A 13310-nucleotide genomic window follows, 5' to 3' on the forward strand; every position below is an offset into this window, starting at 1 on the left:
ACGGTTTGTATGACCCTGACTTACTTGAACACGATTCGGCCACCAAAGTGTAGTACCACGAAAGCAGAATACCCACCCTAACCAGTTTCCAACGACCTTCAACTCTGCTTTAACCGCGAATCTTGTACCAATCTTGTTATACCATTTCTTCTTCTTGCAAACAAATGGACGCAGCACTAAGAATAGAACTTACTGACACTTTCGATCGTACTTCCCTATGCAATCTATAAATTTCGTATATTAACGACGAACGTACACGAACAAACATTATTGACAATGAGCATTAGGACTCTTACTGATATTTAATACAAATGAAGATTACGCCAGAAACGTACGATAATTTTGTTGGTTTTTTGGCTTTTATCAATACTTGTCATCTTCTTGTGCAATGAGCAAATAACAAACTTCAATTATTTGTTTAAAACCCGATAATATGTATTAGAATTTGGAATGTGATTTCCCGTTGTTTTCAAATAATATTATTTGGATTAATCACGATGTATAAGTTTAGGCAAACTTTTTTTCGCCTGATCTGTACAAGGAGGCTACGTAGATAGTGTGTGCAAATGGAATGTGTTTTTGCAAATCTGTTGAAAAATTGTATAATTTATTCCATAACTTACTGTATTTTTGTAGATGATAGTATTTCATTATCATAATAATAGAATATTGATATTTTCGAAACGTAATATGAAAATTAAATTATATCCTGTCAAACATAAGCAAACGTCTGGATACTTTCGAGCGAATAAACCGAATAAACTAGAGTCTGTTAAGATTGTTCCCATAAGTGTAAAGGATATACGTATCCGAATACTTACTGTCGATTATGTACGGTACTTTCTTCTTCGAAGATAACACAAGAGAACGACATTTCGTCACCGAATATACATATAAAGAGGAATACGTAGAAGGATCTTAGACCGTGGGATTTTAGAACGTCGCTTTCGATCATCGATCATACAGAAGTGAGAGGAAGAAAAAAGAAGAATAAAAAAAAAGAAAGAGTTATTTAAAGACGATTTCTATAAAACGTCGAATTAATCGGCATCCTTTTCGATGAATCCGGCTGATTGGGAAAGCAGAAGTCGTCCCGCTGCTAATCCAAGTTCTACACTGGGTTTTAATACCTCGACGGACGAGCTTCCTTTTTATTCCGTTGTATAAAAAGTTGCGTCTAAACGCATTCCCAGAAGTCGCAGTAAAATAAGCTAATTTCCCGTATCTTGATTTTTTTTATCATTAACCGGCTGGAAAACCAGCTGATGCTAATGATGATCGTAAAACGAATCTTCTGCAGACTTGGATTGCATTACGCATGTATAGGACGTAACAAAGTGTTATCAACTTCTAGCATATAAAGATAGCTTAAGAGAGAGAGAAGCGTGCGTAGACTTTGAAATTAATTGGAGTGCGAACTTGTACCACGACGAGGTCAAGGTTCGGTAAATTGCTTGGCCGGCATTCAAAATTTCCCTGCGTTTTCTTTTCTCGGCAAACATATCTCGTTTCTTAATCCTCCTCCTCCTCCTTCTTCTTCTTCTTCTTTTCGGCTGTTTATCTTTTCATCGCGTTGTTAAAAACTGGACATTTTATTGGTCTTACATCATTCCAGACATCGTCGCACGTGTTAAAAGTAGCTAAAATGTCTAATTTCTGCGATGTAAAGTCGATTGATCGTGTTCTTAATATTTCAACCATATTTATCAAGAAAGATATACTACCAGGAGAACTGTGAAATAAAACCTACTAAACTACTATTTGTAACTTGTCAATTCACTGATATTATTACTTAACCAATTACTGTGCAAGAGAGCCTTGATTTCTACTATGAAGTACGATGCAGAAGATATAAAAGTGGAAGAATGACAGAGAAGCTGATAAAAAGTTGAAAAGAACACGGCCATGGATGGATAAAAAAAGAAAAACCTATGAAGTATAATGTAATTAATTTAATCAGAGGGATAAAGAACATCAGTTGCGGAAGATCGTATGTTACAAAACGTGTTAACTGTATCTATTAAAGATTATTATACAGTTATCCTGATACTTTGTACCTAATCTTACTCGTTACCTTGTTCAAAGTGTGTAATCTCTCTCGACAAATGTTTTTGTCATGATTTTTTGCGGTCTCATAGGAATTAAGGAAAGAAACAAATCCGGGGACTTGAGTTCTCTAGCACAAAGTTCACCTTGATTTTTAAACAGTCAAACTTCTTTTCCTTTCTTATTTCCGCAACTCTTTTCACGCTATTTCTCAATGATGGCTCACAGATCGTTCGAACAAATCTAATAGTCATCAATCAATGAACACTTGCTGTCATTTACTATTGTATAAACGATGCGAGTTTAACTCGACTATAGTCGGCGATTTTTTATGGCTCAATCTTGCTCTCTTTTCAGCCGACAAAAAGACGACCGATGTTTTAAAAGAGATATTGCTAAAAGATTGGAACGAGAAACTTGCGAAATTGTTGAACAAGAACCTTTTTAAAAGAAAATCTTAATTATAGATTAAAAATGAATCGAAGAACGTAGGCAGATTAACAAGACGAATGTGTTAATATCTAAATGGAATGATTTTTTTGCGAGGAAAATACTGTTTTCGAAAATTCCCGCTTTTGTTTTGCAACAGTACGTGATCACCCGTATGCGCCATTGTAAATACGGATAAAGCTGACCCGAATGATGCAAGAACCCCGGCTGTGCGTTGTTATTGTTGCGTTTAAACAATATAATTCACGTTCGAAACCTTTCCTCGGATAAGAATGCGCGAATGGCTGACGATAAAGTCAACCTGTGGTCGTGAAAAGTCACTGGAAAAACGCATATTGTTTTATCTTGTTTGGTGTTGTAAAACTAAAAATATCGCAGATTCTTACAATCATCGTTTGTGGGTATTAGAGTAGTGAGAAATGGAACGTTGGATTTAATAATTTTAAAATCGTCGTTCAATTTATAATCTTCAGACCTAATTGAATTCATATTTCAAAAAAAAAAAAAAAAAAGGAACTAAATAAAAGATCATGATCTTTTACAAATTTACAAAGAATCTTACGTGAAAAGCCAATCTATGCTAATATTTGTATTTCATTGCACACATGTATAAATACGCTAAAAGAATTTTGAGAATTCAATTTCTTATTTCGTTATGCATACACCTTATAAACGCAGGTGTACGATTCGTGCAAAGTTAATCTAAATACGTAGTTTTATCTAATTAGATAATATATAGATATAAAGCCAGTAATTTCGATCATTAACTGAATACGTATTGTACCACCTTTTAAATAAATATAAACGAATTCTCGGGTTGCGAAAAATTTGGAGAACCGAACCCTTGCACGTTGAAAAATGTTTATCTGAATAGTATCCTGCGTGTACCGCATTCCTGAAGGCGTATGCAAATTCGTTTCTCACTGAACGCAGTTTTTATCGACGCATTCGAATAAATGAACACGCATACGATATCAACAAGATTATGTACGCGAAACGCTCGCGACAATATTCACGTATAGTCGCGCGTATTTCGAGTGTGCCTTAAATTTGCCAAATCGAAAAACGGGTTCATTTACAACTTAAAAAAAGGCTGTAACTTTGTCGCGCAACTTAAAAACTGCAGGACATTTCGCACCTTCGATACAAACAGTTATAATTCGCTATATTTTTAGGATCGATGATACTAATTGAAAGACGTTCGCATAAATTTTTGTACTTTACGATAAAAAATGCCTGAAGCTCGTATGATATTCGCGATAAGATTTCCATGTTGAGAAACAGATTTGTGCAATTGAACTAAAGTTATAAATCTTCCGAGTCAGAAATTTATAATCGACAATATTTGCGGGAAAATATGTAAATTGAAAGGTAGATTGGCTAATGATCGAAAAATTGCCTATTATTCGCGATAGCTGTATTCATCGTCAATTCAAAAGATTATTATCAGAGTACGGATTTTTAAGCACTTACTTTTATGCGTAAATTTAAAGGTGCAGAAATGCGCATAACCCGCGTCACACATTCCCCAGTGCTATATAAAGTATCGAAAGTGAAGTACCCCTTTTAATACTTATCACGTGAAACAATTTTCTACCCGAGTTGTGTTTCTCTTAATTATCTTCATAAAAATATGAATCTGCATAAATACCCGCAGTCTATTTACAAGTTGAAGACACACGCTATACGTAAGGTGAAACAAACCCCCATCGAGATTTCAAATGTTTAATAAAAAAAAAAAAAAAAGAAAAGAAAGAAAATATTCGCAGTCTAATTCTCACGTTTGAAAATAAATATTTCTGTGTGATTCCGCCTACATTGAGTGACTCGAGCAAAACATCCGATGATTACAGCGAAAATGAAAAAAGGAATAGGAAATGATGATGAAAAAGTAGTGCGAATTACCGGATCTCCATATCATAAACCTGTCACGTACCTGCGATATTTGTAAAGAAAAAAGTCCACGTATGTATTTCATATGCGTTGGATCGCCCAGTTGAAAAACAGGTTCGATCGCGGCTGAAAAGTGTGCGATCGTCGTGTCGCGAAAAGGCTACACGAGTCGTCGTGTTTTCGACTCAGGAATCTGTCACTCGCAGCGTTCGCGGCACACCTTGCGGGACACCCTGTACGTATATACGACGGATTAGAAAGTCCTCGTGGAACGATCGACTCGTAAATGCTTCAATCGTTTCACAACGAAATGCTTCGAGGCGTAAGCGTACCGTCTACTATGCAGCCTTTATGCTACACACCAATGTCCAGACTTGCTATTACGATCTCCCGTGTATTACGATAATGCAACGAACGATCGTCTTTCAATCGAAAGTCGTGTTACCAGACTCGTTGAAATTTCGACAGAAACGCATATATACAAATACACCTGCCTGGTCTACCGATATCTACTTAAATATTATGGAAACTACGACGAGAACTCTCCATTCATACTATGATCCTTGCTTTCTTCTTCTCTTCTTTTCATCTTTTCTTTCCTTTTTTTTTCTTTTTATTTTTTCTTGTTTTTGGTTTTTTAAAAGAATTGATTATGTTTAACGATTAAGTTTCAGTATGTTTAAGTATATCGTATGTGTAAATAAACCTACAACTTATCAGTATCTATGTGAATGTTCTAGAAGCTTCAAGAACTCTCCATTCATAAATTTATGCCAACTTTCGTTCATTTTCTGTTCCATTCTGCTTCTTTTCCTTTTTGATTAAGGCCAAGTATAGTAGAATCTCGATTATCTCGCGTACATAGAGTATTATAAAATTTAATGTTTTTATTTAAATTTAAATTAAAATTTAATTAATTCAATGATCTTTGGTCAAAATAATTGGAAAACAGAAATATAATTCTTATATTTTTGAGATAACAACTTAATTATTGATAATAGTGATTTCAGCGATAATATAGATTCTGATAAATATTGATTTAATATAAAGGCTATCAATGAGATCAACTAGTTTATAATTAATTATGAATTTCTTTACTTTTTAATTTGTTGATCAAGTCCCTCGGTGATTGTAGAAAAATTCAATCATTTTAATGATTCTATAAATAATTTCAGGCCAGTCTCATTCAATTTCTAATTAATTCATACACTCCTGAATGACTGTGTCAATTATAAATATTTTCTTAAAAGATATAAACCCCTGTTTAATATTAATATTTATGGAATCTTCCAAAGTAAATTATCTTCTCTCATACGAAGACAAGCTATTTGATTTATCTAAAAAATACAATTGCCCGAACACGTGTGATAATAAAAGTCCTTAAAGAATTGAAAAGGAAACTCGTGAAATCAGAGAATCGAAAGAAACGATATTAATTAAAAGTTTGATGTCTTAAATTGGTTTTGACCAAACTGAGCGTTTACAATGCAATTTTTTACCTGACTCGTAAATCCATTTAAACGAGCCACGGTGCGTTTTACTTTTACTGACTGCACGCTACTGTGAATGCTTTTACAAAGGTCTTCGTTCGAACAATGAGACACGAGGTTAAAATACTGACGTAAATACCGATTAACCAAAGTTGGTTAGACTTTGTACGGCCACGGGAAGGAAAATGAAGGCAGTGATCAATTAAAAAAATGTACAATGACATAAGGAAATGTATTCAATGCCAGATAGTTTTCGCTAATAAGTAATTAGTGAACTATGGATTTTTATGCATTTATATCCTGTTTAAAGATATAAAAAAATGCACAGAATATTCATGTGCAAAATTATACAAAAGATCTTCGCGATATTTAATAAGGAAAACAATTTTCTAACCGAGTCCCATTTTTTTTAATTACATTCATAATGCTTAGCTATTAATTTTCTGTAGTCTTGTGTAGTCTTAGCCATTTCAAATTGTTTCTATTTATTCCTTCGACAACTAGTTTCTTCGATATCAATTGTTGACATTATAAATTTAATTATTACGAACTAAGAGTGTACATGCCGAAAATGATACACAGCTGAAAGTTGCGTAGAAAACAAGAACATATTTGTCAAACGTCTATGACGAATGACGTTCCATGAGTAATCTGAATAAATACGAATCATATCAGTCAAAAATATCACGCGTTCTATTCAGAAGCACTTTGCGTGAACGCTTCAAGTATCATGCGTTACCATTATTGGTGGTTCAAAGCTGCCTTGTTTTTTCAACTGGGACCAAGCAAATAAGTTCCACGTGGAGTCCTTTGTATCTCAATGTCAGTATATCTCATTTTTGTATCCCAATGTTTATGGTTTCTAATAATATCTCAAACGTGTACGTAAATTTATTTAATATTTTCATCGACAAACGTGATGAATCACTTGATGTAAATCGAATTAAACAGAATCCCCCTATTAACCTTTTCGTGAAAATTTAAGAATTATTACAAAGAAAATTGGCTGTTGAAGTAAACTTAATGAAGATCACGCTTAAACCGAGTCGAAGGATGATGATATCATAGGGCAAAATTTGGAAATTCAAAATTTTATTCTAATCGTATCTTAAAAATAAAAATTATTTTTTGAATACAGATTTCTCTATTTAAAAAAAAGCACAAAGAGAAATTTCAACAGAAAATTTCACGATTATATAACTTTGTAATACAAAATATGTAATACTTCACCAATAAATTTACTTTAATACAATGCGACAAAGTGAAAGAGTTACGTTTGATTCTATCATACTGAAACCGCAAATGTTTATCGCTTATTCTATCCTTTGCTTTTCATTACATTAATTAAACGATAGGAAATGTTATAAAACTATTAACTTTCAGTGTATTTTCTTCATGTTTAAGTATATGTTTTAAGTTTAAAGTCTGTAATTGGAAGTCACCGCAAAGCTGAAAGGCAAGCGGAAATAAAGAATATACGATTGACTTTCAGTTCCTTGGAATCTCGATAGTATTCCGATTAGAATCACAAAGATAATTCAGCGTAGCTGTGTCTAACAGCGCCACAGCTCGTAACACTGTTCATTTGCATTCTTTTGTTCTGTGTCACAATTCGAAGCAATTAGACATTATATTAGGAACAAGAGAGTGAGATTTTTCCAAGTAAAATGATCGACCATAGCTCATAGTTCGACATTTACATATAAAGGATAAGACAGCGATGATTCCATGAATTATGGCAACAATTCCATAGGGATACCGTTTTGGAAAACAGCTGCATTACTTTTTACTGTCTGAAAAGTTAACGTGGTATACTACTCATAGAAATTCTGTGTATATTTTCTTATTCATAATCTAAAGAGTACAACCATGAGGACAACCTCTCCGCCGAGTAAATATAATACCTAGATGAAGTTACGTTTCAGAGATCGTGTATAACAAATCTGCCAACAACTGTGTTTTTTCAACGCATGTATACGACCGCTGAATACAGGATGTATCAGTGTTGATCGTGTTTTGCAACAACCTACCAAGTGAAATGAGGAAAACTTGTGCATGTATATTTTTCGTTATTTCTTTGATTGCTTTTTAACCATTTTAACAAGGATGACGAGTTGACTCGTCATTTAGATAGTTACCTTTTTGGAGCCAATAATTCTTTTAATTAGAAATTCCTTATCCTCTTAGTGGCGTTTTACTTTTAGTGAACATAAACTATTTATCGTTTATTTATATTTGCAAGGATTAACTGAAATTAATCTGTCTTTATCAAGCTTTTCAGATTCTGTGACTGTAAAAATTAAATTTGATTAAAAGATGATCCCGTTAAGAATGTTAATTGATTAATTTAGATTAAACATTTATAATGCTTATATATATACAAGATTCTTATGTTTTATATTTGATTTGTTACAGTAAATCTTGTTTAATTCTGTTGCGACATTCGGATCTTTAAATTTCTCATCTTAACCCGTTTTAGCAAAGCTATTTCATATTTTGTTCACATCTAGGATATTTTTTAACGTTAAAAAAATACAAATAGATGGAAAATTACCGGTACAACGCAAAAGTACCTATATCAAGTTTTGACTATTTTCGCAAGTCATTTAATAGTTATTTTTATTCTTGTTTATTCATAAACTAATTAACATTTCTTAAAATACATTCAAAATAACTTATCTCTAATGATATCCATTATTCAACAAAAAAGGTGATATCATTATTATCCTTGCTAATATGCCTCGTATGATTTTAAGCGACTTTGAACTTGAAATGTATATCGCAACTCGTGTTGTGTTCTCTTATTTCTTTTTAAATAAATCACACCTATAATAACGCATGCATTTACAAATATTTCTCATTTAGAATCTTAGCCATTAATTATTTCAAATGTCGTTAAACTTGGAATTTCAGATATCTATAACTCATTTCTATGCTGTTTTCGCTATATATGTATGTATCTTATATGATGATGATATTATATCATGATTCTATATTGATTTAAAAAAGTTCTCTTTATTTATCTTCTCCTTGTCACTCAGATTTATTCTCTATATAAATCTCATTATTTATCCTAACCTCTTTTCTACCCTAATAATTATAACCTCATATGACTCTTATCTCATTTAATACGTCAACTTGTACGTATATTAATTACACTTGAATAAATTGCGAGACAAATCAAATCAGGAAGTTGAACGTTCATTTAAAAGTCGCCAATACACGACGAATTCCAAATTTATAATTCTGTTTAATATCTACGCCAAGAATGAAATTATATATGAAATATCGTAGCAAATTATTCACCTATACGTACGTATTACAAAAAAAGGCTGTATAGTTTATTTCAGGATTACCATTAAGCCATTCATTATGTTAACATCGCAGAAAACAAAATAATCAACTACATAAAGTAAGTAAGTTTTACAGTTTCATTATTCCACAAATTTTAATTAGTTAAATAATTAGTGTACAACATCTCAAAGAAAAAATGACTTACTTCCAGAAATTTATTTGTCGTAAAAGTATCACACACAAACTATCGTGTACTCCAAGATAAATTTTAAAAGTAACATTTGCGACGTCATCTTCCTTCTATACTTTTGAGATTATAAAGTTTATCTCGAATGTCGACTAACAACAAATTCACACACAACTATCTAAACCACTAGTAAGATTATCTAACTTATTCACCTTATATGTGGATTAAGATGTCGCTATGGTTCCCGAAAATACGAAAAACGCGGCACGGAATTCAATTGCAAATTCGACTTAGGTATTCCACGAAACACAATTGACACGTTTAAATGTTGATGTTCTTGTAGTTCTAGAATATTCGTATCATTGGACAACGATATCGTTACCTTACATGATCTGCTATCAAGTCGCGACAAAACACAGATAGCCGATCGTAATGTTTCAATGAAAACTCGCCTCATGCTCCTTGAGTAGGTATTTACTGGCTGTACCATTCGTTTCGAATTACCGTTATCCGCGTTTGAATTCGGTGATCTACGCAACGAGGATCAAGTGATCGTGATAAATTTACTCTAAGTTATAGATCACGGACCGATCGAGTCACGAGATCTCGTGAACTGATTCGCCGGGACCTTTAAATTCGCTTTTATGAGCGTGTCACGTGGCGTTGTAGGTATATATCGGTGACGATTTCACGTTACACTTTCTGCATGTGGCAGGCCACTATTTTCGTTCGTATCCGATTTCTCGCATCAGCTTTTTCCATGGTTACTCCGATGGCGCGCACAGGCTTGGACTCAAGCGGAATACCGATACCCGATAACTTAAAATAAATGAGGTCGCCAGTGATAAATATTAAATAACTGTACATGTGCAGGCCACGGCTTGCACGCGTATACCTGTTCGCGATACCTTTGCTTTTGCTAACCCGATCGAAAAACGAGCAATGAGAGGATGATCGATAATAGCGAATGATCATAAAGAGAAAGGACTCGATCGATCTGATGGTAACTATTCGTACTTTTATACGATCTCAACAAGGATAGATAGATCGAAAAAGAATAAAAAGCTCGCTTACGTGTTAACGGTGTTGGATCGTCGGTTCGTCCAATCGACAAGATTTTCTTTCCTTTTTCTTCTCGAGTTTCTTCCGATTTCTTCGCCGCTCCAGCGCTCTTACTCCTTTCCTCGCTTCTCTAATCGGCTGCGCGCGATCAGAGGTGTCCGAACCGAACGAAAATACGGAAAACGAAAAAGAAACGATTCTCTAGATTTGAATGCTCCTTGGCCACGGGGCAACACTTCTCCCTCGTTTGTATGTTTCCTTCCGTGGAGAAAGGCGTGTTGTTCGTGTTCGAATTTTTCTTTCTCGTTTTCCTCTCTATCTTTTCCTTTTTGGTTCTTCAAGATCGAGCCTCACCGCACGACGACCGCACGAGACCGCGGAGAACCAGCACGCGAAGAGTAAAATCGGTTTTGAAGACGAGAGCGTATGTGTAGCAGCGAGCAACGGCGAAATCAACGAGCTTCGAAAGCGTGGAAAAACGTAAATGAATCTTATAAAGTAGCTACATCCGAACGGTTCGGGGGTTCGGAGACAACTGAGCCTACCGGCGGACTTTGGAATCGGTGAGCGGTGTGTGTCGGTTCGCCGGACTCGCGAAGACTTCTCGAGTTCGAGGCTCCGAGAGTCGTGCTCGTTGTTTTCTTCTGTCTTTCTCCTTCTTTCTATATCTGTATTTCTCTCTCTTTCTCTCTCTCTCTCTTTTGGTACACCAAGTGCACGGTACACGCGCGTTCTACCTTCGCGACGAGTTCGCTTCTGTTCCTCCTGTTTCTCCTTCTGCTCCTTTTGTTCCTTCGGCCCATGGCTTTTCTGTATTACCAGCCGCGCCTCACCGCACGCGGACCCACCGCAAAACGCAAGCGCACGACCAAACCACGCACGCACGTGCGTGTCCCGCGACTTTGCTCGTGTACAACCCGATCTTAATGGTACGATGAAAATCGTCTTGTTTGCTCGTTGTCTGCCGTCTTCCGCTCGTTTGTCCGCAACAGATTCAATATTGATTCTTTTTTTCTTCGTAGTTTCTTGCCTCTTTTTAATACCTTTTTACGGAATTCTAGGGTTCTAATGAAGTATCAGTGGAAGTTGTGAATCTGACAGTCATACAAGAAGACTGGTAAGAGTAAGTACATAAATACTTATACTCAAAGCTTATACTAAAAATTATGAAAATGACACACGATGAAAGATGCATTACATACAAGATGTCTTCTCAAACTTAATAAACGTAATAATATTCCGTCTGTGTTATTGCATACTTGGATATACAAGCAAAAGTGCAACATTTTACCAAATAATTAATGAGAAATATATTATCCATCTGTATACGTTTGAAAATTTCGCTAGTACGAATGTAAGAATTCAGTGATTTTTAAATATCTTTTACTAGATAAGTGTTAGGTTAACAGAGTTTCGTTACATCATTTCACTGACAATTCGAACGGACTTACTTTAAAATGAAATCGCAGAAAAAAGTTTCAGATAATCACTACGATCGATGCAAGAAATGAAACTATGAAGGAACAACGTGCATTTAATATATTCAAATAGGCAGGTCTGAATCTACTGAAAACGAATAAAAAATTAGATATGTATGAAAAATACATTCGCACGGCTTGTTGTATGACAATTTGTGGTTTGCGAATATTAATGACATAGGGAATTACTGATCGCGCTCAACTATCGAGAACTAGTTGAGTAGTTTCGTTTAATAAAAGTAGCTTCCTTTGATTAATCTGTTAACGTAAACAAATCCTTCTTCGGTTTATCAGTGCGAAATGATTCCATTTTTTCCGTAATAAACAATTAACAGTTCCTTTCTCCTTTCCTCTTATAATATACGTTCCTTTGTAATGTTGTAATGATGTTCCTTTTATAGTATATGTATGTATATGCATAGTAGTGTGTATTGAATTAAAAATTTAACATTAAAATCTTCTAAAAGAATTAACCTTAAAATAAATCTTCAGGAAGTCGGATTTCCCTCATTAGGATTAGGTTATTAACTCGAATAATGGTCATATAATTGGGATAAACATAAAGTTCATTGTTATCCGTTTATGGTTACCGAATCATTGGTATATTATAAACGGTGTATTGCGTTATAGTAAGCCACTTAGCACGTGCATCTGAATGCATTAAAGATCGCAGGCGGTAGGTCACAATACGGTTTTAATACGATTCTTTTGTCGTTTCTGAATCAGTATGGTCGGTATATACCAAGAATATAGCAAAGTCTTGAGTAACCGTAAAGGAGTTCCAAATTGTCCAACCCCAAGAAATCGTTCGAAGAATTTTATGGCTTTCGACCTGGAAAATCCTGTTGCGGGACAACTTTCTCAAGAAATGACCTTCTAGTTTCTTAACAGCCGAAAAACCTTTCTTCCTGCTCGTGATAAATAAACACCATCACAGGTAGTTCTCTCAACGATCTCCTGCTGATCTGAAAAAAGACACAATTACGAATGATCAAAGACATTCGTTTTTATCACATGATGCAATAAGGATGTTGTCCAGATACGCATAATAAAATCTCAAGCCCGTATGTAAAGTCGCATCCTTGGTATATCCCTGGGGGACCCTCGGATGCCACCAGTGTTTTTCCATTACACAATCATTAACAGAACCTATCGACACTAGAATTCTTGTCTAATGTACAGGTGTTCTGGGGACACCTTGAAGATGACCACTCCTCTATAAGATACTTTTTGTGAGAAAAAACGACGGAACGTAAAACAAACCAGCGATATTCGTCGATTTGAATTATAATGAATATCAATAGAATTCGCCTGAAATCAAGCAAACAGCTGAAATAATATTGCGAAATTAGTTTATTATTCGATACATTGATGTAATATTTTGTCGTGTGGAATAGAAATTTGTCTGAA

General features: G+C 34.6%; 1 protein-coding gene across 3 annotated transcripts in view; it reads right to left on the reverse strand.

The window, feature by feature from the left end:
* Positions 1-11199, reverse strand: part of LOC100652202 (UNC93-like protein) — a 55337-nt gene extending 44138 nt beyond the window's left edge. The window contains exon 1 of one of the 3 annotated variants that reach the window (XM_003398924.4): positions 10435-11199. The gene's annotated coding sequence lies outside the window, so the exon portion shown is untranslated. Of the gene's footprint in view, positions 1-9378; positions 9702-9742; positions 9899-10434 lie in introns of those variants that run through there. The other 2 variants (XM_048410352.1, XM_012313739.3) reach the window with 2 other exon arrangements.
* Between the last annotated feature and the right edge of the window lie 2111 nt (positions 11200-13310).

Source organism: Bombus terrestris, chromosome 11 (genome assembly GCF_910591885.1).
Source record: "Bombus terrestris chromosome 11, iyBomTerr1.2, whole genome shotgun sequence".
Classification (NCBI taxonomy): domain Eukaryota; kingdom Metazoa; phylum Arthropoda; class Insecta; order Hymenoptera; family Apidae; genus Bombus; species Bombus terrestris.